This window comes from Fringilla coelebs (genome assembly GCF_963513975.1).
Source record: "Fringilla coelebs genome assembly, chromosome: 8".
NCBI classification, from domain to species: Eukaryota; Metazoa; Chordata; class Aves; order Passeriformes; family Fringillidae; genus Fringilla; species Fringilla coelebs.
Genome location: NC_140066.1, coordinates 27,520,074 through 27,538,287, shown reverse-complemented (window position 1 = coordinate 27,538,287; position 18,214 = coordinate 27,520,074). Strand labels below are relative to the sequence as shown.

General features: G+C 43.1%; 1 protein-coding gene across 2 annotated transcripts in view; it reads right to left on the bottom strand.

Moving 5' to 3' along the window:
• SHOC2 (SHOC2 leucine rich repeat scaffold protein) overlaps nt 1–11,279 on the bottom strand; it is a 63,448-nt gene extending 52,169 nt beyond the window's left edge. Inside the window, exons 1-2 of one of the 2 annotated variants that reach the window (XM_084210537.1) lie at nt 11,158–11,279; nt 10,278–10,428 (exon numbers count right to left, since the gene is read on the bottom strand). The gene's annotated coding sequence lies outside the window, so the exon portion shown is untranslated. The remainder of the gene's footprint in view (nt 1–10,277; nt 10,429–11,157) is intronic. The other variant, XM_084210536.1, reaches the window with a different exon arrangement.
• Between the last annotated feature and the right edge of the window lie 6,935 nt (nt 11,280–18,214).

The following is an 18,214-nucleotide window of genomic DNA, read 5'->3' as shown; positions in this document are numbered from 1 at the left end:
GTATCAAAGCAAAGTTTGGGAGTGATCCACAAGTGACTTTGGTAAACTTCACAAAGTGCAAAGTAATTTTCCCCCCGCCTTTATGTGTGTGTGTGTATATATATATATATATATATATATATATATATATATATATATATATATATATATATATATATATATATATATATATATATATATATATATATATATATATATATATATATATGTATGCATATATAATTATAAATGGCATAATAACAGCTATTGTCAGCACCTCATACTGATAAGTGACCCTTAAGACAAGTAACCCTTAAAGGCAAATGAAAAGCTTGACCTAAAAGAACCACTTCTTTGTACTGGCTAATTACTCTGCTCTGTGATCACCTGTTTAAGCTTTCATTTGTCACTGCTATTCAAGCTGGAATATTTTATTTACATTTGGCTGCAAGCACTAGGCAGTGGTAAAAGCTGCACATTAATAATGATACTAATAATCAAAACCAAGCAGTAGCCTTGGATGAAAAGTGCCCATGATCAGAGGAGGTCAGAAAAAGGGCCACACAACCAGCCTCCCACATCTGACTGTGAAGAGAACTTACAGTGCTCACTAGCTGGTAATTAAGAGTTTTGACAGCAAGGAAAATGAGAATCCAAATGAATCCTAAATGATGTGATTTTTGACTAATCATCTCTGTAATGCACCAATGACTTTATTTTGGAGTAGCTACCTGAAAAGTGGTCAAAAACTGGTGAAAAGATTATTTTCAGCATAATTAATTCTATTCTGTTAATCAGGTTCTAGCCATTTACTTTTGGCAACTGAAGAGCAGCACATTTGTAGTGGATGAATATATACACACACCTGAAGTACTTCTGGAAGATCCATCAAAGCAGAAACTCACAAAAGAAAACTTGTTAATTAGTTCTTGAGTTCCTAGCCTCATTTAGTTATAAACCAGGCCATGCAACACTGAATTTACATAAAAATCAAACTAAGATTTGATAGAGCTGTTACTGATCTCACCCTCCACTACTTGAGAAAGTTGCTTACACAGGAAAGAAAACTTAGTCTTGGAAGGGATTTGAGAAGTCTCAGCAGTAATTTTACACTCTGCACCTAGAAAACTTGAAATTCAGTCCATGAGCTTTTACAGCCACATATAACCCAAGCAGAACTTTTTGCTCACATGACAAGTCACTGCTCTAGCACTGGAAAAGTGCATGAGAAAGTTCAAATCCTTATTAACTTCTATTTAGAAACAGCATTTTCAAAGTGACACTCACATACAAACTTTCCATGCTCTCTCCCCCTACTTTTATTAGAAAAATTTATACCTCTAGAGTTGCCAACAGAGTAATTCAATGGTGGAAGCATAGCAGTGACTTGGAAAAAGTTCAGGCATGCACACATACCTGAATGTGTGCATTAAGATGAATGGAGGCAGGATACCTCACGTTACCGCAGGATAAGGGAATACAGACAAGCAGCAGCAATGAGAAGCTTTCATGCTCTCTACACCCTTCTGCCTTGCATTAACTTGTTTCTGTGTCACAAAATAAGCCAAGATTTAAAAAAAAATATTCTGGACCATTTCTTTTTGTCAGAAGGTATTTCAACTATTAATTATGTAGTTCAAAGATGAAGAGGGAGCAAAAATCGCATTGTAAAAGTACAAAGCAATGTGAAGATCAGTAGAAGCAACTCTCAAGGATACTTTTACATTACCATGGTATACAACTGATCAGCTTATATTAAATACTTCTGAAAGACAGACAGCAAGCTGGCCCAAAGAACCAACAGTATGCAAACTGTGAAAGTCTTCCTGCTAACATAAAGCAGGTTTAAGTGGAAAAAACAAAACAAACCAGTTTCAGTAGACACTGAAAATCACAGGACTGAAAGCTGTGACAAACACAGATTTCTCATTCCAAGACTTTACAGGTTGAGAACAACACAAAGATTTGCCTACAGAGACTGAGGGTGTATGCCCAAAGTTCATATACACCACGAGCTTTGAAGTTGAGAGTTGAGAGCATCTTTCTTTTAGTATTCTTAATACAGAGGGGTTCATTAAGAAATAAGAGGTCACATACAGATTACAACCATTTCAGGATCCTTTCAGGCCACAAGACTACTTGTTACCACACTGTATATTCAAAGATGACACACGCTACTCTCTGTGGTCCCCTCAGCCAACAAAGATCTCACTGCAGCCATGGTTTTGTGCCCATTTGCCTTTCTCCACCTTCCACTTGGCTGGGAGGAGTGAGGAGTTTGGGGCTGGGATCCACCTCTGTTCCTCAACCACGGGGAGCTTGGTGTCTCCAAGCCACATCCCTAGGACTGGGTTTCAGCTCCCACTGGCTCACAGGAGAGAAGGCAGAGCTATCCCACTGCCACTGCTGCTGGTCAAAATCTCCCCTGTAATTTGTGCCTTAATTTCTCTAATGCAAAAGGGATAGTACACATCACATATAAAAGCAAGAAAGTTTATTCAAGACCATAAAAGGCTAAAAGATCTTACTGATACTGCAACAGCAAATTCAGAAATAACTATGACTTTTCCTGGGCTTCTGAAGCAGAACACCTCACCAAAGGCAAATGCACATCTTGAGATGTGAGCAGCTGCTCCAGAAGAGAAAAACTAGTTCCTGGTTCTCCTTTCTCTCTCTCTTATTTTTACACAACCTGATTTTGAGAAAAACATTCGGGTTTTCGTTACCACAGGAGGGCAGGAGCATGTAACGCTCCTGTCGATTTCTTCGAGACAGCATAACAAACAGTGGGAGCTGGAATGCAGAAAGAGCCAAGTCAGAGACCCGGAGCGTGATGAAAATTCAGCCCTACCAGCGGAGTTAACTGCTTGCTAATGAAGGCGTATGCATCCCATCTGCTGACTACACAAGAGCTGGAATGGTTTCAAAAACAGCCCAAGACAGACATACCATCAAATATGTGATGTGAACGTTGTGATCCACACTCAGAAGTTTACCCCGTGGATTTTGGCAGGGCCGAGTACAGACCCAGACACACACACGGGCACTGAGGTGACAGGACACAAACAGTGCCCTTGTCACACGTTAACTGTCACTGCCCGGTGAGAACAGGAATCCTTCCAGAGGAATTTGTTTATTCATTAATTCTGATTTCAGGAGAAAGTTCTGGCTTGCACCCAGCAGATAATTGGTTCAATAAACAGCATCTCGGTTTGGAAGAAGAAAACATGATACTACAGTGAGAACATGTAACTGAAACCTCGATAGCTGGGTATGACTTCGGGCTTCTCCAAAGAGCTGCCCTGCAAAGAGATAAGTTTTAAAAGACAAGACAGGATACAGCCTAAATGCACAAGAAAACTACAAAGATTTATCTAAAGACTTCTTACAGGAAAGAGAAAAGAGAAATTACTACCGTAAAAATATCCCTAATGATGACCTAAAACATAGAAAATAAATTTATGGATGAAATCATAGGGCGAAAAATCCATCTTGTTGTATTTAAATTCTGAATTACAACTCATAGGTATAATATTTAAATTTTTGTTCCCTCCTAGCTAGGCCTGCAACACACAATATGCTATAAAGACAGTTGCCAAACAATTTTTTGAGTATTCCAAAAAGCAAATACGTAGCTCACTGTGAAAAACAAATATGATTACCTGAAATCTGTGATTATCTGCACGCTGTCAGAGAGTCCAAAAGACATGAACAGACTTACCAAAACAAAACCTGCTGCACTAAAACAAGCTCCCAGGTATTTTCATTTGTGCTATTTACTAATTTCCCTTTTCATGAAATCTACAATTTTAAATTCAATAAAGCTGATACAACTGCCAGTATTATAAAGTTCTCTTTAATAAGTAATATTTTTGGTTTTGTAAGTACTGAACAATAGCCACCAGATTTGAAGAACTATTAGAAAAGTAATTGTCACAATTTAACATATTAACAAGAATATTTGAGCTGAGGTTTCATTTAACCCATAAATCCCCTCAATAAGAAATTTGTGCAAATCACTCCAAATTATGCATATTATATATTCTTGGCTTTAGACCCTTTGATTGTACAGTCATTTCTCTACATGTACCATTTTTAAAAGTCATGTACTCTAACTGCTACATCAGAAGAAACAGCAAAATGGGATTTCATGGTAAATCCTTCATATTCTGCTATGATCAGCATTTTGCAGAACTACACAGATGAATTCTCTGTTAGCCCTCCACTTCCTTGTTTAGGAGGCCACTTTTTTGCACTATTTCTTTTTATAAAGATCTATTTTTGACTGCAGTGGACTTTTGTTTACATAATAAGCCACCTGATGCCGCCAGGAGACCTATAGTTTGCTAGTGAAGTCATGTTCTCTCTGCTACACACAGTGCCCCCATATAACTACACGCTTCTAAACAGGAGTTGGTATTTGCAGCAAGCTGCAAAAGACTCCTGGCTGTGCAGTTATCCCTTGGAATTAAAAGAAATGCATAGTTCTGCTTTTCTGCAGCAGAGGGGGAAGGGGAATATAACAAAGCACAAAACTCCAACACCACAATTTCAGAAACACAACTTCTCATCTAATGATGAGAATAATGATTGCTCCATTTTTTCTTTGCCTTGGACAGCTGCAGGTTGATTGGAGGGGTGTTGAGTTGGGAGAGAAGCATTGAGAGAGATAACAAGGTGTTCTTTTTTTAATGAGGATGCAGTGATGCTAGATTAGGTCTAACACAAACAAAAAAGGAAAACTGAAGCCAAGAGTCTGAAGCTTTCCATAGCACAATGCACTTTACTCAGCACCTGCAGTTGCACTGTACACAGAGCTTTAGCTAATTATCTATAGATTTACTACAACCTTCACTGCTGTGCAATATAAGCTTTAAGTTGTGACACACTGAATAGCTTTCTTTTGTTTATAAAAGAAAAGTCTATGCAACAGTTAAGAAATAGTAAAAAAGAGCTTTTGGGTTTTTTTTGCTCTGAGCATTTTGACACAAGGTGAGTATTTCCTCCCAGGACAATTCTCAATAACCATGATTAATGCTGTATATTACAAAACAGATTATAACTTTCAGCATCAAAAAAATTTACAACAGTCAGGAATCTTATTATATAGGAGACTGGACAGTTCACATGCTACAATTACACAGACCAGCATTACTGGCAGTCACAGGACAGAAGCCTCATAACAAAGAGAAAGCAAAATCCCCTATTTGCCAAGATTTAAATGGCTGGGGCACAGGCAGGAGAAAGGAAAAGAAAAAGAGAGAAATCTGACTCCCGGCAACCATTGCTGCACCTCAGCTACAAACAAATATCGGGCCCTGGATGTTTTGGCTGCCAGTCAGGTATTTCTTCATAAAAGTAATAAATATACTTACTTTTCTTCCCAGTCAAGACAACATGCCAGACCAATGGATTGTTCTGACCACTCGAACTGTCATGAAACAAGTCTTCAATTTCTGATTTATTACTAGTTCCTATTAGGATGGAGACATTGAAAACACAGATCTAAATACAACTGCAAATCCTGAAGTGGTTTTGCCATATTTCTTGATGTAATAAACCAACATTATCTGTAATATCTAATAGATAATTAAAATCCATATATATCTGTACATTAAGTATAGATGCACTAGAGCTTAGTGGTCACAGGTATTGGGGTTTCAAGATTATTTTTATGCTTTCACATAACATTATCTAACCTTGCATTTTCATTCCCATCACTATAGTTATTCTAAAATTCTAATAGACACAATTTTTTGACAGGATAAGCATTAAAAGTACTGTATTATAGTAATACATATGTTGTTTGCAGCACTACAAAGAACACACAGCACTACTTCATATGTAAGTGAATCATCCATCACCATATAGAAGTCCTAAGTAAATTTAGGATTCCTACAATGCTATCACTTACTGTTTCAGAAAACAGTTTCTGTAATCTTAATTCTTACAGCAAATTCATTCTGCATATCCTTAACCTGAATAACTCATACTGCTTTAATATGTGCAAACAAGTGGAAGAGTGACAAGCTACCAACATCAGATCTATTAAAAAAAACCCTAACATTTGATTTAAATATACCTTTCTTGCTGCAGTTTCTTGCTTTCATACACTAAAACACATAAAAACAGAGTGAACCCTAGGATTAAAACAGATTAGCCAAAAAATAGAAATACTAGTTTCATGCACTACCATTCCCAAAATTTGACACATTGCATTAATAAAAAGTCTATAGCCACAAGAAAAGCTGCATTCTCTGATAATATTAAAAAGTCTCTGTGCATCTATCAATCACTAAGAGTCAAGTACGTGATACTAATCACTGTTCTGTTTAACAACTCTGTAAAGCAAACTTTTGACAGACAGGTGATGGCAATCTGCCACCAGCTCCCAAAAAGAGTGTCTGCTTTCAGTCACATCCCTGTATCGACACTTTCAATAAGTCAACAAATGTTTCGGCACCAAAACAACAGTGGCACAATGTTTCACATTCCTTATGTAGAAAATTTTCTCACAGACCTCCATAGGATTTCTGGAATTAACGCAAAACAAAACCTCAAGCAAACATGTTTTGCAACCCCAAATATAGTGAGTTTAGAAATAGTTGGTGAAAAACTGCTAAAGCTTGAAATTTTTTTGCCTCCAAGTGCATGTATCAACCTGTGGGCTGAAAGGAGTGGGAGACTAGAACATAGCTAAATTAAAATTGCACCTCATCACAAACAAGCCTCGCTATTTAATAGGGATGCAGTTCAGAACCCCTCTCCAAAGCAATACCAACCACGAACAAGATCTGTGCTACAGAAAGAACCTATTTTAAAGCCCAGCAGTCAAAGCAGTGAGTGAATTGAGATGTGCTGCAATATTTATGCAGCCATTATAATGCAAATGCGGAAGGTATTAGAAAGGCTATTTGCATTGGTGCACAGCCCCTTCAGTCAGCGCACAATGCCGACAGAAAGAACAATTAGGATGCATGCATAACAAAAAGCCTCCGACCACAGGGTAGGCAGGTCCACTGAACCGGATACAATATCTACGGGATCAACAGGGCTCCATGGAAATACTGCCTGCTGGATCGCACCGCACCACTTGCTCGCACTCAGAATCTGAAGCGTCCTTGGGCACAAAAGCACAGCAAAGGTGAGAGCAAGCTACAACCAACTCCATGCTAGCACCAGCCTTATGTCTCACAAGACAACAACTGGGCTGGAGCACAGCTCGATCCCCAGGGCTGCCCCTCCCGGCAAAACCCCACCACCACTCACACACAGCAGCAAACTTTCAACTTGGCTCAAAAATAGTACATAAAGATCGGGTATGTACTTTCCTGTGGCACAAAAAACCTCTCTCCAGCACTAGTTGAGATAGAAAGGGAGGCAGGCGTGCAAACCAGGATCTAATGCACATCCACTCTGAGAACAGACTACACTTTTGTAAAGAAAGTAAAAAACAAACTAATAGACTCAAGTATTTACCTTTTTTTTCCAACACGTACACCTTAATGGTAAAATAATACTAAAACAACTAAGTTTACAGGCAAGCCAGATTGTTTTAAAAAGTTCTTTGACCGTGCATCCTAGTATTTATCTGCACCAATTCACAGCCTCTTAATATACCGTCACAGCAGTCAGCATGTCCGCAATTATATGATGGTCTCTGTTCTCTCATTTCTCTTGTAGAGCAATAGAGATAAAGTACCTCTTAAAAACTGCGACAATCTTAAAACAGTCTAAAATCACCACACCGCACAAACTCACTTTTTTTAAAGAAATTATAAAGTGTCCATATTTCTATACAAAAGATACATTACCTGGAGGTTAACAATGGGAAAAAATCTTAGTAATTAAAATTCCCTTTTCATCCAGAGATCTGGATATCCTGAAATTGCCTTTATTGAACCAAATTTGATGTTGGAGAATTCCCAGATTTATAATAGTACGTGATGTGTATTTTGCAACAGAGTCAAGGCAAAGCAATGCAGCAAAAAACAAGCGAATTAAGGTCAATGGCTAATACAGCAAACATTACCTTGCTTATTGTATCAACCTGTTACATTTTATCCATTTTGTAACACAGCAAGACCACTGTATCAAACAGACTAGACTATGTCAGCCAGTACAGTTTCCACGAGAAGGAGAGTTCTTTTTATCTGTACCATCAGTTGTAACTGGCTTTTTAATCTTCGCTACTGCATCCTCCCCAGCCTCTCACACACACACAAACCCACCAAAAAGCGAGAGGCAGAAATATCTCCTCTGAGATGCAGTTGCATGCAGTAAAAATAAATACAAGGTATTACGACAACAGAGCGAGAAGCAAGCCTCACTTCAATTAAAACAGCATCCACTGAAAAATAAAATCAGAAGCGACGAGCCTTGACGTGCTCTGGGTGGGAAATGCCACTGGCCATGCTGAACGGGAGGGTATGGCAGGCTGGATATGAGGACATGGCACCAGCTTTTCCTACACCCAGGAACAGCACAGATACCCCAAACCCAGGCGCTGGGGAGGGCAGGGGCAAAGTGGGCACCAGGGACAGCCTTCCCAAGGGCTGTGGTGGAACACAGCAAGGGACAACGCTGCCTTCCCCTCCCACACACAGAAGTTTTCATCTTTCCTCAGACACGAAGGAGAACCTGCTCCCAGAGAGACATGGCTCCTTCCTAGCACCCCCCCCAAATTCTCCACAGTGGTGTTTTGGAACCACTGAGGTCTCTTAAGGCAGTTTTATTTCCTTGCTACCATACTAAACCTTCCCAAAACAGAGCTTTGTTATTTACTGCGCTTCCTCAGCCTTGTCAAGAAGGGATCACAGAATGTGATCCTTATTTCAAACAAGCAGAAGATGCTTTGACGGCCCTAATTCAATTACCACGCATGAGCACCGTGCCCACACGCAAGCACCAACATCCACCTATTTCACGGGTGCTGGACACAGCTGCCTGCTCACAGTGACAAGCCAGGACTGCCACACACACGCTGCTCCAGCAGAAACATGCTTTTCTAGAAAGCCACAGCCAAGTCACAGTCAATCCAAGGGTTTCCTAAAAGGCACACGCACAGCAGTGATCTTCCAAGCAATTAATTTCTGTGCATAGGCTAACGGCACAGGGAGACAGCTGGAGAAAATATTCCTCGTCTGAAGGAATCCCTTCAATCACACAAAATTCCTGGAGGAGAATGCACCCGTCAGTGCGATTAAAGTGTCAACATAACAAAGGAACGCCCCTCCCAGCACCTCCTGCCTTACAGATATGCCACGCTGGAAAGGAAAAACTACACCAGGAAAAACTACACCGGGAACAACAGCTACTCACAACCAGAACTCTTCATGGACCCTCCCTTGCCATCACCACAAACAAAAAATGCTGAGGATTGTTTCTAGAAAGAGCACGTAGAGGGATGTGGAAGAAGACAGCATCCTCTTTGAGGATCCCTCAGTATTCCTCAAAGGAAGGCTGTGGACATAAGGAGAGCTTTGTCTGGAATCATCTTTGTGTATTACAAGGTTACATACAAAATTAGTTTTGCCTAATATGCACGCTTTGCCTTGCCACATATACAGAAATGCTGATGGCCGACAAACAGCCTAAAATTAAAGGAACATGGCTTGAAATTAGTAAAATTATCTCCAATTTTACTCATCCAGAGCAAAGAATAATTACATAGAAAACAAAATAGTGAAATCCAAAACATTCAAGGGAAATTAAGATGATAAGGGTGTTACTAAAATTAAAATGTATGCGAGTAGTGCAATAACAAATTCATAAGATACTGTAAATCTTTCCCAAAACCAGACTAAGTTTGTATCAAGATCACCATACAACATATGTCTGAAATATGGCTGTAAATAAGCATGATTTAATCTGACCATCACCTACTTTAAGCCCTTGATGTTATAAACAAATCTACACCATAATGAGTAGTGATTAAAAAAAAAAAAACAACACAACAAACCAACACACACAGTTTAGGATGTAAAAAGAGCAATACGTAAAGTCAACCACGCAAACAAGAAACAGTAGAAAATTAAGACCCTGAAGTTAATTACCAAATCCATCTTAATTTCTATTCTGATAGTCAAAAAAATTCCCCACCAAGTACTGCAGCAATGACAATACACACAAATACAACTCCTTGATCATTAACATTCTGCCTCAAAAGTCTGCACATGTGCAGAACTCAATGCTTCCACAGTCCCATCTCAAAAACACAACTTAAAGATTACCAGTACTATTTCAGCACTTGGCAATTGTTTTCTCACACACGGTGACGTTTTATTCCATGTCCATACCTGCTCCTAAATAGGATGGACAAGTGAAGCAGCAACACAGTTTCACCAAACTTCAGTTCTGCTGAATTGCTGTGCAGCTCACGCCCAGTCGCAATTTTAGTCAACGCGGCCGTTCACCTTACTAAGGTTACTACAGCTTTTGAAGCATTTCCTAGGGAAAGACACGAACAGCTCGGTGAAGACGCCTTCTACAGCCACGAATATACGCGGGAAGCTGTCACGCCGCTTTTCTCTGTCACACCTCTCTGTTTTAAATACCGGGAAAATCACCTGGCTAGACAGGAAGGCGACGATTTTGAAACGAGGTTCTGTCTCTGTGGCTCCTTCAGAACTGCCACAATAAATACATCGGGTGAAACAGGAAAAGAGCCTCACGCCTATGCGAGAGGGTGGGGGACGCACTGACACGGGCAGAGGCAGCGGCAATCATTACCCGCACGCCGGTAATCATTACCCGGAGCGCCACCGCCACTACACACACGCCAGTTCGCTTCAATTTCTCCGTGCCAACTCCCGGCACCGAGAGCTGGCGGCCAGGAGGAGAGGTGAGGCTGTAAGACGGAGCTTCCTCCTTTCTTTTTGTTGTTATTGTTGTTGTTGTTGTGGCGGTCGCTGCCATCGCCCGGCAGCCCCTCGGCCGAGCCCCGCGGGGGCGATGGCCGCCCCCGGCCCGGCCCGGCCCGCCCCACCTGCGCCGGGCCCCGCGGACCGGGCGGGGCAGCCCCGCCGGGGCAGGCACGGGCTCCCCGCCGACCGCCCCGCCACCCCCACCTGCGTCCCGGCCCTCCCCGCCTTTGTGCCCGCGGCCTCCCGCCGCCCCCGGCCGCCGCCCGCTGTCAGCCGCCGCCCGGCCGAGCCCCCCGGCCCGTCCGCCCCGTACCGTGCGGCTCCGCCATCCTCCCGCGGCGCGCTCGGCACCCGCTCCGCGCCCGGCCCTGCCCTGCCGGCCACCGTCTGTGCGCACCGAGCCGTCACGGGACCGCCCGCCCACGGCCCTCCCGCGGCTCTCGGGGCGGGCCCGCCGAGCGCGGACACCGAGCGCTTCCAGGTTACGGCGGAAGCGCCGCGTTGCCCGTGGCGACGGCGGGAGTGGAACCGTGCGGAGCCGTGAGGGGCCGTGCGGGCCGGAGCCCGGGCCGGCTCCCCGCGGGGCTCGGGGAGGGCTCCCCTGCGCTGAGCCGTGGCCGTCCCTGGGTGGGTGCCCGGCCGCGCAGACCCCGCTGAAAGCTGCCCTCGGGCCAGCGCTGCCGGGACGTCCCCGGGTGCGGAGGGCAGCCCGTAACTCGGTCGGTGACCCAGTGCAGTTCGCTGGAGTGTTACAGCAAACAGGAGGTGTTTTCTTGCCGTTCCAACAGCTGGATGGCGAGTTGGCCCCCAGAGCAGCCAGGATCGGGAGTTCTGGAGGCATGGCTGGTGTGGAGCAGCTCCCCTCTGTGCTGGACGCTCAGGGCACAGCCACCCGCTCCTGCCGCAAGGCGCCTTTAGCTGCTGAGGCACCCCCAAAGAAACGGGCACCGCGACATTCCCGTGTCTCCTTTATCGATAAAATAGAGACCATCCCCAGGTGGCAGCTACTGTAACCTCGGACCAATTTGCTGACTCTTCTTCCTGTAGCAGACATGTCAGGCTAACCCAACCAAGCTGCCTTCGAAAGAGATACCAAAAGGTGACAACCGCACCTCTGTGTAGACAGATATACCCAAGTGTGACAGAGCACCTGCCATCAGTCGCCCTTTCTTTTAGGATGGGCTTTAAAAGGAAGTTCCTTCACGACTTGTTATAACAGATCTTTCAGTATTCTGCTGAGAAAGGTTTAGCTTTTTAATGCTAAATTCTCAGGTGGTTGCAATCAGTTTCCCTTTCAAGACTTGACAGATTCTGCACTGCAGTAGCATCTCAACTTTATAATTTCTAAAATACGTTCAAATTAATAGGAGTCTACTAATTGATCTCAGTACTTGCTACCCTGGACTGGGCCCACAGGCTCACGTTCCGCAGCTACTTCAGCAGCATCAAAACCATGAGTAAATTTGGGAGCCACGTCAGATAGTCAGATCTGAGTATCTGCTATTTCCACCAGATTTTTTACAACTTTTGGCAATCATCTTGGCTAGTTTCAGTGAAACGAGGCTATTCACATTCAATTATCAAATACCAAAATTCTGCCAATTGCCTTTGTGTGAGTCTTTGGCAAACCAGACAGTTCAATGTGGTTATTTTACTAATAAATGCTGGACAGCATTAAAAGCAGAATTGGATTTTTGGCATATTGGGTCACAAGACAGAAACCAGTTGAAATTTCCTAGTGACAATATTTCTTACAATGACTGGATGTTTATTTGCTGTTATTAATCAGTAAAACTTCATTGTGGACTGTGCAGGATCCTCTACAAGACATGGAAATACACACTTTGCCTTGAGAGCTTGGAGTGTAAAAAAAATATTTCTTGTGTGACTTAATTGAATACAGTCACTTGCATTAAAAGACTGTAGTGTTGTAGGTAGGATCTGAAAGTTTTGTTGTGTACCTTTACATTTCTCAGGCCCTTTGTGTGCAAAGTGTCACTGCCCAGTTGCCTTAGCATTGAAATATTTACCAAGGATACGTGCTACATGTCCTCTGGTTCTGTTAGAGAGTCTACTTCTGGTTCCACTCACTTTGCTTTAAAAAAAATATTATTTGAAATCTAAAGTAATGTTACTTTATACTCAAAAATCCTGATTTGTTCTGAAAAGCTGATTTAGAGCAGAGCAGGACAATTGTCAGAAGAGATAAATCAGCCAAGAAATTTACACTGCTAACTCCACCCTTCTGCTGCAAATCCTTAAATGTGTCATATGAGATTAGACTGATACTGTGGCAATACTTGTGCCAACAATCAGAACTAACAGACATTTTTGCAAAGGCAGAATTCATGCATGAAAGATTTGTTTTTGATCTGCCCAAACGCAGTAGGTAATTTTATACCCTCCTACTGGATGCTGGAAAGCTCACCTCCAACCTACTCCCAGTCTCAATCAGCAATGTTTGTCCCCAGATCTCATGGGCATAGACCTGTCCCAGAGCAGAGGGTGAATATAGGAGTTCACAATCCTTACAAGAATTAGTGAAGAGTCTCTCAGGATCAGGAGACTGTTGCCCCAGAAACCCCACAGGACTGTACAAGGACCTTGAACTATTGCCATCCACACTGAAACGAGCAGGAGGAGAAATATAATTAAAGAGCATTTCATAACCTACCTGGTTCTGAATTAAGGTTTCACTGGCAATTTTTTTTGGACATTGCCTAACTTTTAAAGGCTTGGCTTTGCAACATAATGTTCCTGTAACACCTGTAGCATTTCCTGTGCTCCTGAAAAGGACAGTTGTTGGTGCAGGATCATGCAGCATCACAGCATGGGCCATCAGCTGTGTGTCCCCACCCTTGTGTGTCCAGCACAGATTTCTGCCCCTTTTACTGAAAGAGAAACAGCAGCAGTGGCTGTTATCCTCCATCCAGATCAGCAGCAGAGGGGGATGAGTGTTGGAATTTGGATTATTCAGTGGATTCATAAGACCATTCCTAAGGCTATTTGTATTTACACAGCTGTTTCAAGCATGTTTCTACAAAACAGTGTGATTTATTAGGAGCTAGGTCTTACACAATGAACTAAAATAAAGCAATTAATTAGTTAAGCTTGCTTAAGCCAACCACAAGATCAATCTAACAACTTCAGAATCATCTTTGACCAAATTCAGATACCTCTGATATATAGTCCCACTTGCCTTTTCTTAATTTAGTGACTGCCAGACTAATGAATTGACCCTTTCTCCCTCGGTCATGTGGCCTTTTCACTACTTCCTCCCAACTGTAAAATTTTTGTCATCCAACTACCCGAAAGCCTGCTCTCCTCCCCCAGGCAGGCAGCTGCTGCTGCCTTGGCCAAGGACACTCAGCTCCAGTGGTTTCTGTGCTGCTGCTGGGGCAGACAGCACAAGAGGCAAATTCTTTGCTGGCTGAGCCAACATGAAGCCCAGCCTCAGGGAAACTCTGTTCCACTTCCAGCTCTGCAAGTCAGGATGTCCCAGCAAGCAGAGCCCGTGGTGCCCCTTTCCACCCACACCCCCTGCTCTGCCCTGTGTGGGGCTGTTTCCCACAGCTCACTCCTGCTACTCCTTGCTTCCTGTGCCCCACCTCCACTCTCAGACTTGGATCACCTGTTCCTTCCCCAGACTGTCTCTACTTTCTTAATCTCCAACAGGGCCTCCCTCTTTGGTTCCCCATGCCAGGTCCTAGTCCAGTCTCTTGTCTGGTTCTTCATGTCACTGCCTATCCCCCTGACTTTCCTGTCTCTTCCTTCTTCTTTCATTATATTGAAGTTCTGCTGTGTCTTCTGTCTGCCAGTTCCTTGTCAACCAGTCTCAACATAATACTCTAATTCCCAGTTGTTCTTTCTTTTTTTTTTTTTCTGTATCTCAATCTCCCACTATCATGTCTCAGATCTCAAAATTTCACACTAGGTTTTGCCTTCCTCTCATCTACACCTCAATCTATCTAGACCTTCCTGTCACATCCTATTTCTTTCCCTTGAATCGTCAGTTTACCACAAGTTTGCTTCAGTCTCTTGGCCAAGGGTCGCAAGGGGTTTAGTTATTCTGGGGGATAGAAGCATGTTTTGAAGGCTGATGGCACAACAAATCCCTCAATTTTGTGAGCACCATGCCCATCATGGAAATTTGTCATTCTTTTCTGTCTTCCCCTCGAATGGCACGTTGGCTCCACTGCCTTTATTACGAGTACTGGGAAGGCTGGACCACTTGGCAGAAGGGGAGAAAGGAAGGCACAGAAACCAAACCTGGAGGATGCCCATGGAGATTCAGAGCCCTTGTCAATGTCTAGAAGCTGATCCTCAGGGCACTGGCTGACACCAAGCTCTGTCCCATTGAAATCAGACTCTGACCCCCCAGAGCAAAAGGTTCTGCTTGGGGCAAGATGCCTTTGCAATACAAAGAAGGATGCAAAGAAGGGGAACCTCAAAATGTGGTTCTCTGTTGAAGGACTACAGTACAATAAGATGTTGCTATTTTTACTGTCACTTCCTTTTATATATTCAGAGCCAGGTCTGCTTACTTGAGTGACAAGAAGTTATTTTTGCTTTTTTCTCCAATTGTTTTTACAAAGCAAATGTATGATAAAAGGACAGAGTACCTATGTTCCCAAAAACAAGCAGCACAATTTAGGATTTTAGAACTGCCATGTAAAAACTAATTCTGGTCCTGCCAGCTTCTAATTTCAACTCATTAGCCACTTATCCATGTCTGCTAGCAATTTTTTAAAAAGGCTTCCTAGGTCTTACAAGAGCTCTTTCAGGTGGAAAGACAGGACATATCAGCACTGAAGTAGCACATCCAGAATGTCATGCATGAAGTTATTTTCTTGTTTACCTGTATGAACACAAACTTTTTCCAGTATGTGCCATGTCCTAACTATCCCAAGGCCAGCAGTTCTTCAGTTTGTTCAGTGCAAGGGAAAACTGCAAATCCAGCAGGCTATCAAGCAAGCTAATCTTCAGTTATACAAACGGAGAGTCAACCAGTTCAAACAATTTATCTTTCAAAGTCAACACAACAAACAACAAAAACAAGCAAGAGCTTTTTCATTCACAACAGACAATAAACTGTATTTTTTTAGTGTAGCTATTCTAGACAGGATAGTAACAGCTGTTAGAAACTCCTATTTTCCTCTGCAGTGAAAGACGGGGCAAATTAAAGGTTTCAGTTGCCTGTACTTTGAAAGGGGAGAAAGGCCAGAATGAAAACTCAGTTAAACTGAAACAGATGCTGATTATTCCAGCTCCAGTCAGGACAACCATGAAGAAACCAACCTTTCTTGGTTTAATTTTCTTTTCTGGTACTTGCAAATCCATTTCTGACATCCCGGGGTAACTCAAAAGGACAAAGCAGGATCCAACAGGATGCCCTGTGGTCTGGTAGACAAGCTTCTCTTAGCTTTGGTCTGCAGCACCTGACCTTCAGTAAGTAGTGTGCCTTCCAAGGACTAACCACATCCAGATCTAGCATAACTCCACAACTAAGGGTCAAGAGGGGATGAGTATTCTCAAAAGTGAGTTTAAATCTACAGAAGTTGAGCTTCCTCTGTAGTCAATAAGATAAGCCCAGTGCTTAGGCACTCTGAATCACATTCTGAAGAAATCACTTTTTCCATTGACCTCATGCAGACCCTGGGGAGTTGAGCTTTCCAAGGGAAAAGCCACTTCCTCCCCAGGAAAGTGCATTCAAGTCTAAGTGGCCCTGGGTTCACCAGCTTTTCACATGCCTCACGAGCTGCTCGAGTGCTGTAGGTCTGTGCCTGCAGGTGGTACAAGGCATCTTCTACCATTGTACCTGTTTCCCTTGGCTCTCATGGCAGCATTCTAAAAGAAGCTGGCACCAGTACTGTGGTGTGGTGTGGCTCAGATTTCATTTGCACTGCATGTTGTTTCATGCCTTCAGAGATCCGTGCAGATTAGTACCAGGCTGACTGGAATGGCACGGTGCGCAGGAATGCGAGGGCAGCCCAAGCTTTTCTCTGCTGAACTTCATACAAGGGCATATCCTGACTCCATTCCACATAAAAGAGGGAGCAGGCTTCCACCTCCCTGTTGTCCTCTCTGATCTTCCTGCTCTCAGCAGCCACAACAGAGTGGCAGTGTAGCCCCTCCTTCTGAGACAGAGCCTGACCACAGCCAGTTCTTGACTGTGTCATTTTAGCTGATAAAGGTGTGAAGCCAAAGGAAGAAGGCTCCTACAGTAGCCAAGAAAGGGGAAAGGTCTCTGGCAGTGGTGGCTCCAGGAAGGCAGAACAACTTTATTACAGGCTTTTTTGAGATTGCTGTAAACACCTCACCTGTGTCCTAAAAGTGGCTGGGAGTGGCAGCACGTCCATGCTGAGCTGTGTGAAACGGCTGCCCCTGCCCAGGCACGTATCACTGCCAGCAGGTTAACCCAGGCCACAGGCACAAGCAGTTTTCCTTGGGATTACAGCTTGTCACTGCTGCAAGCTCTGCTGCCTGAAACGTGGAAGAAGATGAAGATCAGCTGAATAGGAGAGTCTCCAGGAAGACAAACAAACAAACACAACCCTTGTTCACATCCTCACATTCAGAAATATATTCCTTAAGAGTGACCCAGGAAGAAGAAGTTAAGTTTGAATAAAATATTTGCCTGTTGGTCTTAATAGCTGCAGCTCTGTTATTTTCTCTTCCTCTTCAGAATGCCAGCAGGGACTGAGTGCTGGAGCCAGGGATGTATTTCCTGAAGGGTGACAAACAGCAATAAAACCTAAAGTCAATTCCACACTGAAATTCTTACATAAATTGCTCCTTCCTGAAGAAAAGAGATGGATGAAAAATAAAATCAGAAAGCAGTACGAAATAAGTAATCCTACAGTTCAGTTACAGGAAGTGAAAAGAACAACCCCCAAAATCAGTCAGGGAGCCAAGCATTACAGGGAGTACACCTGTAAAGGGGGGTTTCAATTGAGGATTTCTAAATGAAACCCTGAAAATGAAATCATTCAGGTGCAGATAGATCTTCCAAAAGGACATTGTGAAAGTCCTTCTGCCCAGAGCCACAAAAACTAGAGCAGAGTGAGTGCCAGCAACCCTAACATTTACTATTATTGTGGTGTGCACCAGAGCCTTGATCTTTGTGTGGGGGGCTGTACAAGAAGAGTGTTCTGATTCAGAGGCTGAAAGCCAAGTGTAAGACCAGAAAAATGACACATATTTGTCACAGGCACAGGGAGCATGAGAGAAGAAAAGCAGTCAGAGTGTTGCCAGGTTTTTTTATAGGCCATACAGACAAGGAGAGTGTCAGAGAGAGCTCAGAAAGATTCTTTTCAATACACATTATTAAGAGGCTGGTAGCAAGGATAGGAGGAAGCACAGAATGTTTG